This window comes from Lissotriton vulgaris, chromosome 3_1 (genome assembly GCF_964263255.1).
Source record: "Lissotriton vulgaris chromosome 3_1, aLisVul1.2, whole genome shotgun sequence".
In the NCBI taxonomy this organism is placed as follows: Eukaryota; Metazoa; Chordata; class Amphibia; order Caudata; family Salamandridae; genus Lissotriton; species Lissotriton vulgaris.
In genome coordinates, this window is record NC_141689.1 from 764,290,338 (window position 1) to 764,302,283 (window position 11,946).

An 11,946-nucleotide genomic window follows, 5' to 3' on the forward strand; every position below is an offset into this window, starting at 1 on the left:
ACCCCTCCAGGCCCTGTCAAGCCCCTTCTTGGGATCCTTTGCAAATTTCTTCAGAAAAGTGGTCATGTTTGGGTCAATTTCTGGAGTGTCAGCTACTTTTCTTATCAGTGATGGTCGGGGACATTTGGAACATAGGGTGGCCCTATCTTCCTTCTCGAAACCTCTCCGGAGGTTGTCCTGCACATAGTGCGCCACCTCTACGCAAGGATCCCACTCAGTGGACCTTGGGTGTATCATATTTCTGGGGTCAAACAAAAGATTCTTATTGGGTGGTTTGTCCTCAACGTTGTGAGATTTACGTTTCCACTTTTTTCTCTTCTGGGAAGTCTGCGATGCCTGTTCGGAATCAGACGTGTCAGGCGCAGCAGGAGACGACTCATCAGTCTCATCCGTCTGTGTCACCGGTGTTTTACGTGCCTTAGATCTCATACCACCATGATCATGCATCACATTATGGGCCATCCTAGCAAGTACCGCAGCCGAGGTATTAGCAGAGGTGTCACCTTGCGCAGCACCAAAGTTACGCCTGCCATAGTTTTTCAATGGCTTGGTAAGAGGTTGTAAAGCCTTAATTAACGCCCTATTAACAGAGCCCTGGACGTGGGTATCCAGGGCTTCAACCAATTGCTCCTCCATCTGGTGCTCTTCAGGTTCTTCAGAATCTGCATCTTCATTAAACTCTACCCACTGCTCTTCCTCCTCGGCGTAGTACGCCATTGTTATTGTAGGAGGTCTGAAGGAGTTTTTAGGGGGGACGGGGACCCAGGGGTGTACACGTGTGCACCGGCACCAATAAAACTGTCCCTACACTGTAAACCAGCTGTCCCTATACCAGACGGTGAAAACACATTCAATTGTAGTGGAAGGACCCACCTCTATTCTCCCCCAAGGCAATGCCCTGCTCCTGAATCTGCCCCGGTCGGCGTTCTCTTGGGACCGGGGGTTAAAGAGTCACTGACACTCGCTGATGTGTGAAGAGCCGATCGTGAGCACTAAAATCGTCTCTCCGCGCATGCAGGAGTCGTGGGAATAGAAATAGGACTGCTCCCCACGAAGCGCGTCTAGCGCGTCCCACTCCCGCTCCACAGAAAGGTTTCCCACAGAGCGCCAAAGCACTTAAAGTACCGCTATCGGTACTAAGCGAAGCACATGCAAGCTAAATGGGCACAATATTACACAATGTTAACTGCACACACACCAATTACGAGCAGCCTAAAAGCAGTTGAAACACAGTACCGCACTGACGTGCGCCTACTCATTAAACAACTCCGTAATGGCACCCCCGATTACCATAATCAAATTCAACAATAAAAGCATTCACCTTAAAAACTGTTGCAATGAAAGAAAGGGAAAGTACTTAACTCGCTGCTGGAACAGCAAAGAAAGAGGAAGTGATGTTGTCACTCCGGACTATATATTAGAGTGAACTGATGGTGATTGGTGCATACTATACTGAGGGTTGTACTTCCGGGGTATGCTGAGTTTCAAAGTTGTTATTGGCTGCTGTGGTTTTGCAGTAAAGCAAAGAGAAGCATAATCTGAGCCTCCATGGACTGGCATAGAATCTAAATATGTTTGCATCAGATCGGCCACGCCCATTTCCGCATTTCGGTGACGCCAGGAAGTCGAGGCAAAAGAGAAACATCGGAAATCCATCCGTAGATTGAGGCAAGTTTTATTAAAATGTGACATATTGTTGCTGAAATTTGACAACATTAGTGAATGGTTCACTTTTCTGACTATGTGCCCCTGTTTTTTCTCATTAGGAGCTGCATTCATTCAACAATAAAAAAAAAAAGTCTCTCAACCCGCTGCCGCGGTACTCCGCAATACGGTGTTTTGCCATTTTGATTGATTTTTTGGCAAAGTAATAGTGTCATTTCTTCTTTCATCTATGTAAAAAAAAACTGGATAAAACATTAATGACCCACTACGTTTTTCAACAGCTGTGCTATCACTATCTACCACTCGAGGTAGCATTGATCAGTTTCCACGACACATTTGGCATGCCACTGACGATCCAAGTGCCACAAGTAAGACCTGACTGCTAAACGCTCCATTTCAATGTAAACATTTGGTTATAGTCCAAGTTTGTTCGTTCTAAAATATCAAATAACTCACAGTGTCACCTGAATGTGAAATTCCCAATCTCCACGAAGCGTACAAGACTTCATACAAGAGGCAAGTCATGGTTTTCAATTTACGATTATACTATCACCTGTAGCCTCTTGAGGCTGTTTCAAATGATTGCACCCCTAAGAATAGCTGTCTGATTTATAGCTATTTTTTTCTATTTTTCAGAAAAACTCTCCTATCTTGTGTTTTCTTATGGTAGTTTCCGCTCACTAATTCTTGTACGGAATACTCTATCGTAACTGGTAAGAATCTGTTCAGTTCTTAAACAAAAGGTACCACGTCTTTAATAGCAGGTTCCTTAACTCATGAATGTTGCCTTATTGTGTTTTGTAGTGTTTGACCACCTCCTTGTCCTGAGGAGAATTATTCAACTGCATCCAGATGCTAGATTTAAGATTACTAGAAACAGAGGCTACCCATGTGGCAGCCCACACGCTCGATTTAGTGTGCACAAACCCGATGAAAATTCACATTACCGAGCTCCTTCCAGTTCTATGGTCTGACCACTCAATTATTAAATTTAATGTCAACTTACCTTCCCCTAAATCTGTCCATCAGAAGGAAATAAAAATGAACCGTGCCTGGAATAAAATAAATGCAGACTCTTTTATGCTCTCCTTTACACCCCCACCGCTAACGCCAACTCAGACCTAAATCAAGTAGTAATCGACCTGGATCTAGCCATAACGGCCTCCTTGGATATTATAGCACCCAGGCAAGCAAGGAAATGCCCTATGAAAAGATCCCCCTGGTTCACCTCAGAGCTAAAACTGGCCAAACTGGCCTCAAGAGTAGCTGAACGTAAGTGGCAGAAAACAAAGAGAGAAGAAGATAACATTCTATACAAGACTCTCCACAAAGATTACATGAATCAGATATCAACAGCAAAAAAAACCTTCTTAGCCTAAAGATCACCCAAGCTGATAATTCCCACAAAGAATTATATAACATAGTAAAGGAATTTACAAACCCTGCGGCATGTCAACCCCCCACTGTGGAGTCCCAGGAATGGGCTGATACCCTTTCATCCTATTTCTGTGACAAAATGAATGCTATCAACGAATCCTTTCCAAAATTTGATCAGGCATCTAACCCCTGCAAAAATCTGACTCACTATCGCCTCACACCACTCTAAATGAATTCAATAAAATATCTGAGGAAGAGATCAGAAACATAATGAAGAAAACCAAATCTGGATCCCCTAGTGATGCAGCCTACGCTCATATCTTGACCAAAATAGCCCCAGCTCTAATACCCGAACTATGCACTATCTTTAATCTCTCACTGTCCCAAGCAACATTTCCGGAATCCTGGAAAGAAGTCACCATAAGACCAATATTGAAGAAAAGTAATGCAGACCCAAAACGACCAAGCAACTACCGCCCCATATCTCTCCTACCCTTGTTCGGCAAAATGTTTGAGTCTAGTGTAAATAAGCAGTTGACCAACCATCTGGAAACCTACAAACTGCTGGACCCCTCACAGTCGGGGTTCAGAGCCTGTCATAGTATGGAGACTGCTGTCCTGGAGGTCGTCGACAACATTCGATCTGCACTTGACTCCAAGAAATCGGAAATTTTGATCTTGCTGGCCTTGTCGGCGGCCTTCAACACCCTCTCACACAGTATCCTTATGGAACGACTGTGTGAGATTGGTGTCGAGGGCATAGCCCACAAGTGGATCCAGAGTTATCTCTCGGGGAGGAAATCCAGAGTCAAAATCGGATCCTTTTCATCTGGATTCTCTGATAACGATAAAGGCGTCCCACAAGGATCTATACTAAGTCCAACTCTATTTAATATATACCTGTCCCCCCTAGCCAAAATAATCAAAGACCACGGATTTGATACGGTGTCCTACGCCGATGACACCCAAATCCTGGTCACTCTGGACCCAGACCTCACCGATACAAGACTCAGGTTCCAACAGTGTATGATATCGGTGAAGGAATGGATGTCAAACAACTACCTCATGCTGAATGAGGGTAAGACCGAAATCATTCTATTCGGCATGGCTAAAAAGATATGGACAGAGGAATGGTGGCAACTGCCTTAGGCCCTTGCCCAGAACCAAAGAGCCTAGTAAGAAATCTAGGGATAACGTTTAACGACAATTTATCAATGACCCCCCATGTGAATAAAACCTTGCACACCAGCATAGGCCTGATGCGAAGTTTAAAAAAGGTATTCAAATGGATACGCCTCGCATCTCGCAAACCTCTAGTCCAGGGGCTCATAATTAGCTGCCTAGACTATGGCAATGCGCTACTGGCAGACATTAATGAAGGCTCCCTGACTAAACTTCAGACCCTGCAAAATGCGGCAGCTAGGAGGACCCTGGATCTACCTCCCCGCACTCCATCTGCCCCTTGCTTGAAAAAACTGCACTGGCTGCCAGTTAGACATCGCATAAAATTCAAAGTCTGTTGTCTCGTGCACAAATCACTACAGGGCCAAGGACCGCAGGATCTGATGGAAAAATTTAGAGAATACTGTCCCCCAAGAACTCTGAGATCCTCAATTAAACGTCTCTTAAAAATCCCAAGAGTGCGTTCTGTCAGGAATGGAGATAGAAGCTTCTCAAGAATTGACCCTGCAACTTGGAATGCACTTCCCCTTACTCTAAGAAGCAATTCCAATCATAAGTCGTTCAGAAGAAATCTGAAAACTTGGCTATTCTAACCATTACATATCAAAGGCTTCCGCTCACATACAGGGTAATCTTTTCACAGCGCTATGAGACCTAAGGGTGACCTACGCCTTATACAAATTAAAATACATAACATAACATAACAGAACCCTGAAATTGTAATGGGTCAGAAATGCGTTGACCATATCCAGCTAGTAGTTGCCATAACTAGTCTATGGAATAATACTGTATACAAACAGTACATTAAGCCTGTTGTAATCACTATATGGTCTAGCTGTATATAGCATGTTGCAATTGTGAAACACAATATTATTTGCACTGCCTTGTAATTAAGGACTGATCTGTCCTTTGTCATGTTGTGTTATTTGTAAGCATTTGTTGGTTTCTGACGCTTTTGTAGCATGTCTAATGTTTCATCATCATTTTTGCGTTGATTTGTTTTGTGTAGTGTTTTTCTCTTAAGACAAGAATTCAATTGCATTTGTACTTCAAATAAATGAAAAAAGAAACCGTGGAATGAAAGCACCGTAACCACTTGATACTCTAAGGTGGTCAATGATGAATGTATCAATCACTCAAGCACGTCCAAACCACTTTCTCGTTTTTCAGTAATATTGTGGCCTAGTTTGAACGCAGGTATAGGCCCAACCCCTTGTTGTACTCCTGGTGGGCTTGCAGCACTGGTTGGGCCACCCACAAAAGTATCCCTGAAAGGGTAACTCATACCTGTCACCGCAGAATCTGTGCACAGTTTGTAACTGCCATATCAACCCGGCAAGTGCACCCACTTGCAAGGCCCAACCTTCCCTTTTTCTACATGTCAGTCACCCCTAAGTTAGGCCCAAGGTACCCCTGAGGTAGGGCATGTACTGTTGTGTGTGACATGTCCTGATGGAGAATTAGAGTGTATTTCATTTTTCAACATTGCATGGCTGCCAGTTCCCATAAGACAGAATGGAGAGTTTGTTTATAGCATCTTATAAACATACCTAACCCTGGGAACAAGGTAGAAAAATAATGTTTAGTATGTCCAGATGCATCTTTCGGTGAAGATAATTTTGACAATCTGTGTTTGAAAATACAACTTTTAGAAAGAAGGTATTTTCTTGCTTAGCCATCCTGTGTGGCTCTGCTGGGGTTATGGATTGACTGTGTGGCTTTGGGATGACAGGGGCTGGAGAGGGGCAGTGGCTCCAGAGAGCCTGGTGGGTCAGGGCTGGGCTGAATAGACCTGGGCTGCGGGGGCTTTACTGACAGGGGAGAACTCTTGCCGTGAGGGGAACGGCCGAATAGAGAACACGGAACCTGTCCCAAGCACTGAGGGGTGAGCAGACTTGAGCGCCAGTACCGCAAGGGCAGGGCACACAAACCCCAGGTGCCCCGGCGGTTGTGGCGCGTCAGTGACGCCAGCGCTGCGCCAGGAGGCGCGAGAAAAAGCCCAGAGCGGCGAGTGGAGAGGCGGGGGCTTTACTGACGGTGGAGAACGTGAGGGGAACGGCCGAATAGAGAACACGGAACCTGTCCCAAGCGCTGAGGGGTGAGCAGACTTGAGCGCCAGTACCGCGAGGGCAGGGGCCACAATCCCCAGGTGCCCCGGCGGTTGTGGCGCGTCAGTGACGCCAGCGCTGCGCGAGGAGGCGCACGAAAAAGCCCAGAGCGGCGAGTGGAGAGGCGAGGGCTTTACTGACAGTGGAGAACTCTTGCCGTGAGAGGAATGGCCGAATAGAGAACACGGAACCTGTCCCAAGCGCTGAGGGGTGAGCAGACTTAAGCGCCAGTACCGCGAGGGCAGGGACCACAATCCCCAGGTGCCCCGGCGGTTGTGGCGCGTCAGTGACGCCAGTGCTGCGCCAGGAGGCGCGAGAAAAAGCCCAGAGCAGCGAGTGGAGAGGCGGGTCTTTACTGACGGTGGAGAACTCTTGCCGTGAGGGGAATGGCCGAATAGAGAACACGGAACCTGTCCCAAGCGCTGAGGGGTGAGCAGACTTGAGCGCCAGTACCGCGAGGGCAGGGACCACAATCCCCAGGTGCCCCGGCGGTTGTGGCGCGTCAGTGACGCCAGCACTGCGCCAGGAGGCGCGAGAAAAAGCCTAGAACGCCTCGCGCCCCGCGAGTCGCGCCCGTGGGAGCGCCCGGGGCGAAGCCGGGGCAAAGGGTGGGCCCTCTTTGGCCCTCAGTGGCCGGAAGAGGACGGGACGGGCCACGGACCTTGGCTCCAACTCAAGGACCTAGTTCATTCAAGTAAGACATTGGACAGTTCATATTCCACTTTAATTCATTTTCGTACTATTGGATAACCGTTGCACTACGTTGAGGTTATACAGGTCTCTCATCGCCTGCTTGGGGCATATTGTATTGTACTGCTATCATGCCCAAAACAATTACGGATCCATCAACACCTGGCCTTCTTACCATGGACAATTTCCTGGTTAAAAAAGTTACGCAAATAAACAAGGAACGTAGGGCCTCACTAGGCAGTAAAAGTCTTCCCCCCATTATGGATAATGTCCCCAATGAAACTGCAGAAGGACCAGAGGGCACTCTAGAACATGCCCCACATAGTACAGGGGGATCCAGTATAGCGGTACAGGCACAGGTACACTCTGAGAAGCCCGTGGACCTGCCTAACACTTCGGAGGAAGACTCAGCTGTGGAAGAGTTAGTAGAGGCCCCTTCTACACAAAGACCAGTAAGGAAGTGCAGAAAGACTCAAGGGAGGCGTGGGGGGAAATCGTCAAAATCTAAATCTCATACTAATCCACCCATTAACTGCAAAGCCACTATCGCTAACAGCGCAAGCAACCCGGTCTTAGAAGAAACTAACCAAGAGGGCAATAATGAGGGAAGCATAATCTTATCTGCCCCCAACCTAGAAGCATTGATAAACACAATAGTAGGAAAGCTGGAGGCCAAAATTACAGATCTAATCAGCCCAATAATGTCTAGATTGGATATAGTAGCATCTGAAGTAGAAAGACTGGGCAGTTTGGTGGCGGCACACTTGACCCCCGCCCCAGGAGTTACAGCCCCTAAAACTATTCCTGCTAGGGATGGGAAGGAGAATGCAGCCATGGGGAAGAGTGGGCAGCAGCCGAATCCCCAAGGGATGGTTGGCGCTGGCGCTGAGGCTGTGTTACCTACAGCACCAGTAAACCAGCCGATTCAACAGGCCCCTGCACCCCTGGGCACCTGCATAGCGGCTCCGCATAGGGCTAAACTCAGGAATGTAAATCTTCCCCCTGATTGTGTGCCATATCTGGTGGTGTTAACCAACGTTCCACGTTACGAAGAAGTACCAGCCCAACCATATGGAGAATCTCATGACTCTCTAAAAAATAAAACGGTGGCGTGGCTAAATAAAAATTGTGGTTACCCAACTCACTACTATGACCAAATTATATCCACAGAAAGGGTCAATTGGGTGGGCCCTTCGAGGAAGGTGACCACGGGGGATTGAGTGGTTGTTAATTTCCAGCATCCCCAGCACGTCGCGACAGTCTTACTGCGCGCATCCTCACTAGTTTACAACGCAAACAGTGTCTGTGTGCGCCCCCTGGGCTACTTCTATGCGCCTGACCAGAATTCCCCTAAAAATCCTCGTGGGTACAGGCCCATATCACATGCTCAGACCCCAATTCCGGTAGTACCATATATGTATAACAATAATATCAATGGGCTGAATGGTTGGCAGACACCGGCAGCAAATCGTAATACTGACAATCAGAGTATGAGAGGGTACAATGTTCCCATACATAATCTCTTCGAAATGTTTTCAGGGCTGGATGCCTGCGATTGACTGAGGGTCCCGGATGGTCAGAGTATCGTACAGTCTCCTGCAGGTCAGGAGACAGAGGTGAATTCATCAACAACACTTAAAAACAATGTTATATGTTGGAATGTGGCGGGCCTAGAAAACAAAATGCAAGATGAAAGTTGGTTATTATACATGCATCAGGGGCTTTCAGATTATCTGCCTCCAAGAGACTTGGTCAGTAAAAGGTGAAATATACATTGAAGGTTATAAGGCATACTTTGTACCTGCTATATCAGCAAACCGGGGAAGGCCAAAGGGTGGTATGGTAATGTTTATATCGGGAGCACTGACATGTACAATCGATAGCAGGCCATCAAGCAACCCCGGTATACAAGGTTTAGTTTTTTCTGCTGGCAATTGTAAGGTTGGCCTGATCAATTTTTACAATTCTATTAACAATGTTACAGCTCATGGCAATTTAGAATTTTTAAATGATTATATAGGCACCTCAATGAGGGATTGTTCACATAACTTGTTGATCATGGGCGATTTTAATATTCACCCTTGTGGTGATCCCTTAGGGAAAAACCTCCAGGAATTACACTGCCCCAGACTAAATGGTTTACATCTGGAACATACCATGGAGGGGGCCCGTTTTAATAATTGTCTCAATGATCATGGTCTTACTATAGCAATGGCACTATGTGACCCCTCAAAGCGTTTTCTCACCCCAACTTTTAAAGGGCATGGAAAAGGGACGATTATTGACTATATGTTGTTAACCGTGCCCAGGCAGGTTTTTGTGCGTTCATTTTCTATAGATAACAATGCACTTAGCGACCATAACCCTCTCACCATACATTTAAGGGGGCCCTGGGTGGCTAGTGAAAGTCGCAACCTGGTTAAGGGTAGGGTAACAGCAACGGATGGCAGACGCCGCCTAAAATGGTCCATGTGCACCCCGGACCTCATATACCAGAACATCCAAAATAACTGTAGCGACATAATCACTTGATGCATTCAGGTTGATTCTGATCCAACTCAGATCCTGTCTGATTTTCAGAGCCTAACAGATAAAATAGCTATTTTAATGACAGAACCTTTAAAGAGTAGAGGGAGGGAGGGCCCAAGGTGGTTCAACAAGGAATGCTCTAAAGCAGCTCGTGATCTCAGAGCTGCCTTGTCGGAAAAACCAAGAGACAATTAATTAGTACAGAGATCACGTAAAAAGTACAAATCAGTCATTGCCTCACGGAAGGAGGTACTGAAGAATGAGGCTTGGGCGGAGATCCTGTAACCACAAACATTGAAAAATAGTGCCAGATTTTGGGTGGCGCTTAAGAAACCCTTCCTGGTGAAAGACTCGGGTGAGGGGTTAGAATGTGTTATAACAAAAGATGAATGGGTCGCTCATTTTAAACAATTGTATGGGGGATGTGAAGTCAACGCTGTATCTTTTGAATGCACCAATGGGGGCCCTTGCCTTAACCTCAGTATACGAGAGGTTTTAGTGGGAATAGAGGGGCTCACAGCGGGCAATTCACCAGGCCCTGATGGGATACCCCCGGATCTCTTTAAATCTGATCCTACTTTCTGGGCCCCGATTATTGTGGCTGTTATTAATGCAGCCGCGAGAGTCGGATGCCCGCTATCCTGGGGGCTCTCCACCATTGTGCCTATATTTAAAAAGGGGGATAGGGATAGCCCCCTCTGTTATAGGCCTATCTCCCTGATTAACTCCATGGCGAAACTAGTGGGGAGAATTGTACTGCGGCGTCTCTCTGAGTGGACATAGGACAACAACATTATGTCTATTACCCAATATGGTTTTTGTAACGGCAGCTCGACCACAACACAATGTCTAAATCTCTTCCTAATACTTACTAAATATACTATTGCCCAAAAGGGTACAGTCCACCTGGCCTTCATGGACCTATCCTCAGCTTTCGACTGCGTGAACAGGGGGAAGCTGTGGGGGTCCATGAGGGTAAGGGAGTAGACAGCGGTATTATAAACTTTTTGGTTGACCTCCATAGAAACACAAGTGCAAATATAAGGTATTGCCAAGACCTGTCAGTAACTGATGATTTTAGAACAGGGAAGGGGGTACGGCAAGGCTGCATATTAGCTCCTTTCCTTTTTAACTTTTACATAAATGAGCTGGATGGCGTTTTACAGGAGGTGAAATCAGACAGTCCAAGAGTGGGGAAAAGAAGCATCCCTGTTCTGCTATACGCAGATGATGCAGTGTTGTTAGCAAGAACTGAAAAAGGCCTTCAATTACTACTTAATGCATTTAAAAAGTTCATGGAAGATAGAGACCTGTTAGTGAACAACTCTAAATCTTACATCATGCAAGTGGGGAAACAGCAAAAGAGACAATACACCTTCAAACTAGATAAGGCAGTAATACAGTTTTCTAACATGTTCTCCTATCTAGGAGTTCTCTTTGACTCTAAATTATCTTGGGGCCCACAACTTGCGAAGAAAAGATGTGACGTGACTAGGGTTAATGCCTCCATTTTTAACTTCGCTTCAAAACTTGGTAAAAAGCCCACGGCTGCTATGATAAAATTATATGACGCAAAATCATTAGCAACCGCAGCCTATGGGAGTGAGCTTTGGGGCTACATGGCTGGGGATCAACTTTAGATCACAGAAAATTCGTTTTACAAACGGCTTCTGTGTGTCCCAGCCTCCACCTTTGCAGTCCATGCGGAACTAGGAGTGGGGTATTTGAGCGATATCCTGTCCCTACGACCTCTGTTATGCTGGTTGAAAATGTGGTTATGCGAAGATATTCCCCTAACACATCTAATTGTTAATGATTTTATGGCTCATGACAATGCGTCAGGCACTCCCTGGTTGAAGTACCTAAAAACTTGTTTCTTTGAGATGGGTCGTCCTGATCTGTTTGATCACCCGTCAAGAATTGGAAAGGCGGACATTGATCTAGTCAAGCAGGCGTTTCTTCTACGCAAGAAGGCCGTGAGGGAGGGTGTCGAGTTACAAAAAGTAAGTGTAAGGAAATGTATTATGGTTAAAACCTGTTTGACAACAGAGCCTTACCTACACGGCACTTTTAGTACTCACAACAAGTTCTTACTAACAAGATTTTGATTTAACCTGTTTCAACATCTGCTTATCAGACCTAAAAAGGAGAGTTTTTGTAAAAATCCAATATCCTGTGGCTGCGACGGAAAGTCTCCACAGGATATGTTGCACTTTATGTTTTTATGCAGATTTTATGAATTCCCTCGTAAACGCTTTTTAATTGCTCTTTTAAAAAAAATGAATTTTAAACAGATACGACCAGCCTTTTTATATTTACAATTGCTGCACAGTGACAGTGTCCTTCAAGTTCTTGAATTTTTTAAATTGTCTCTTAAACTGCGAATTTGTTTGGA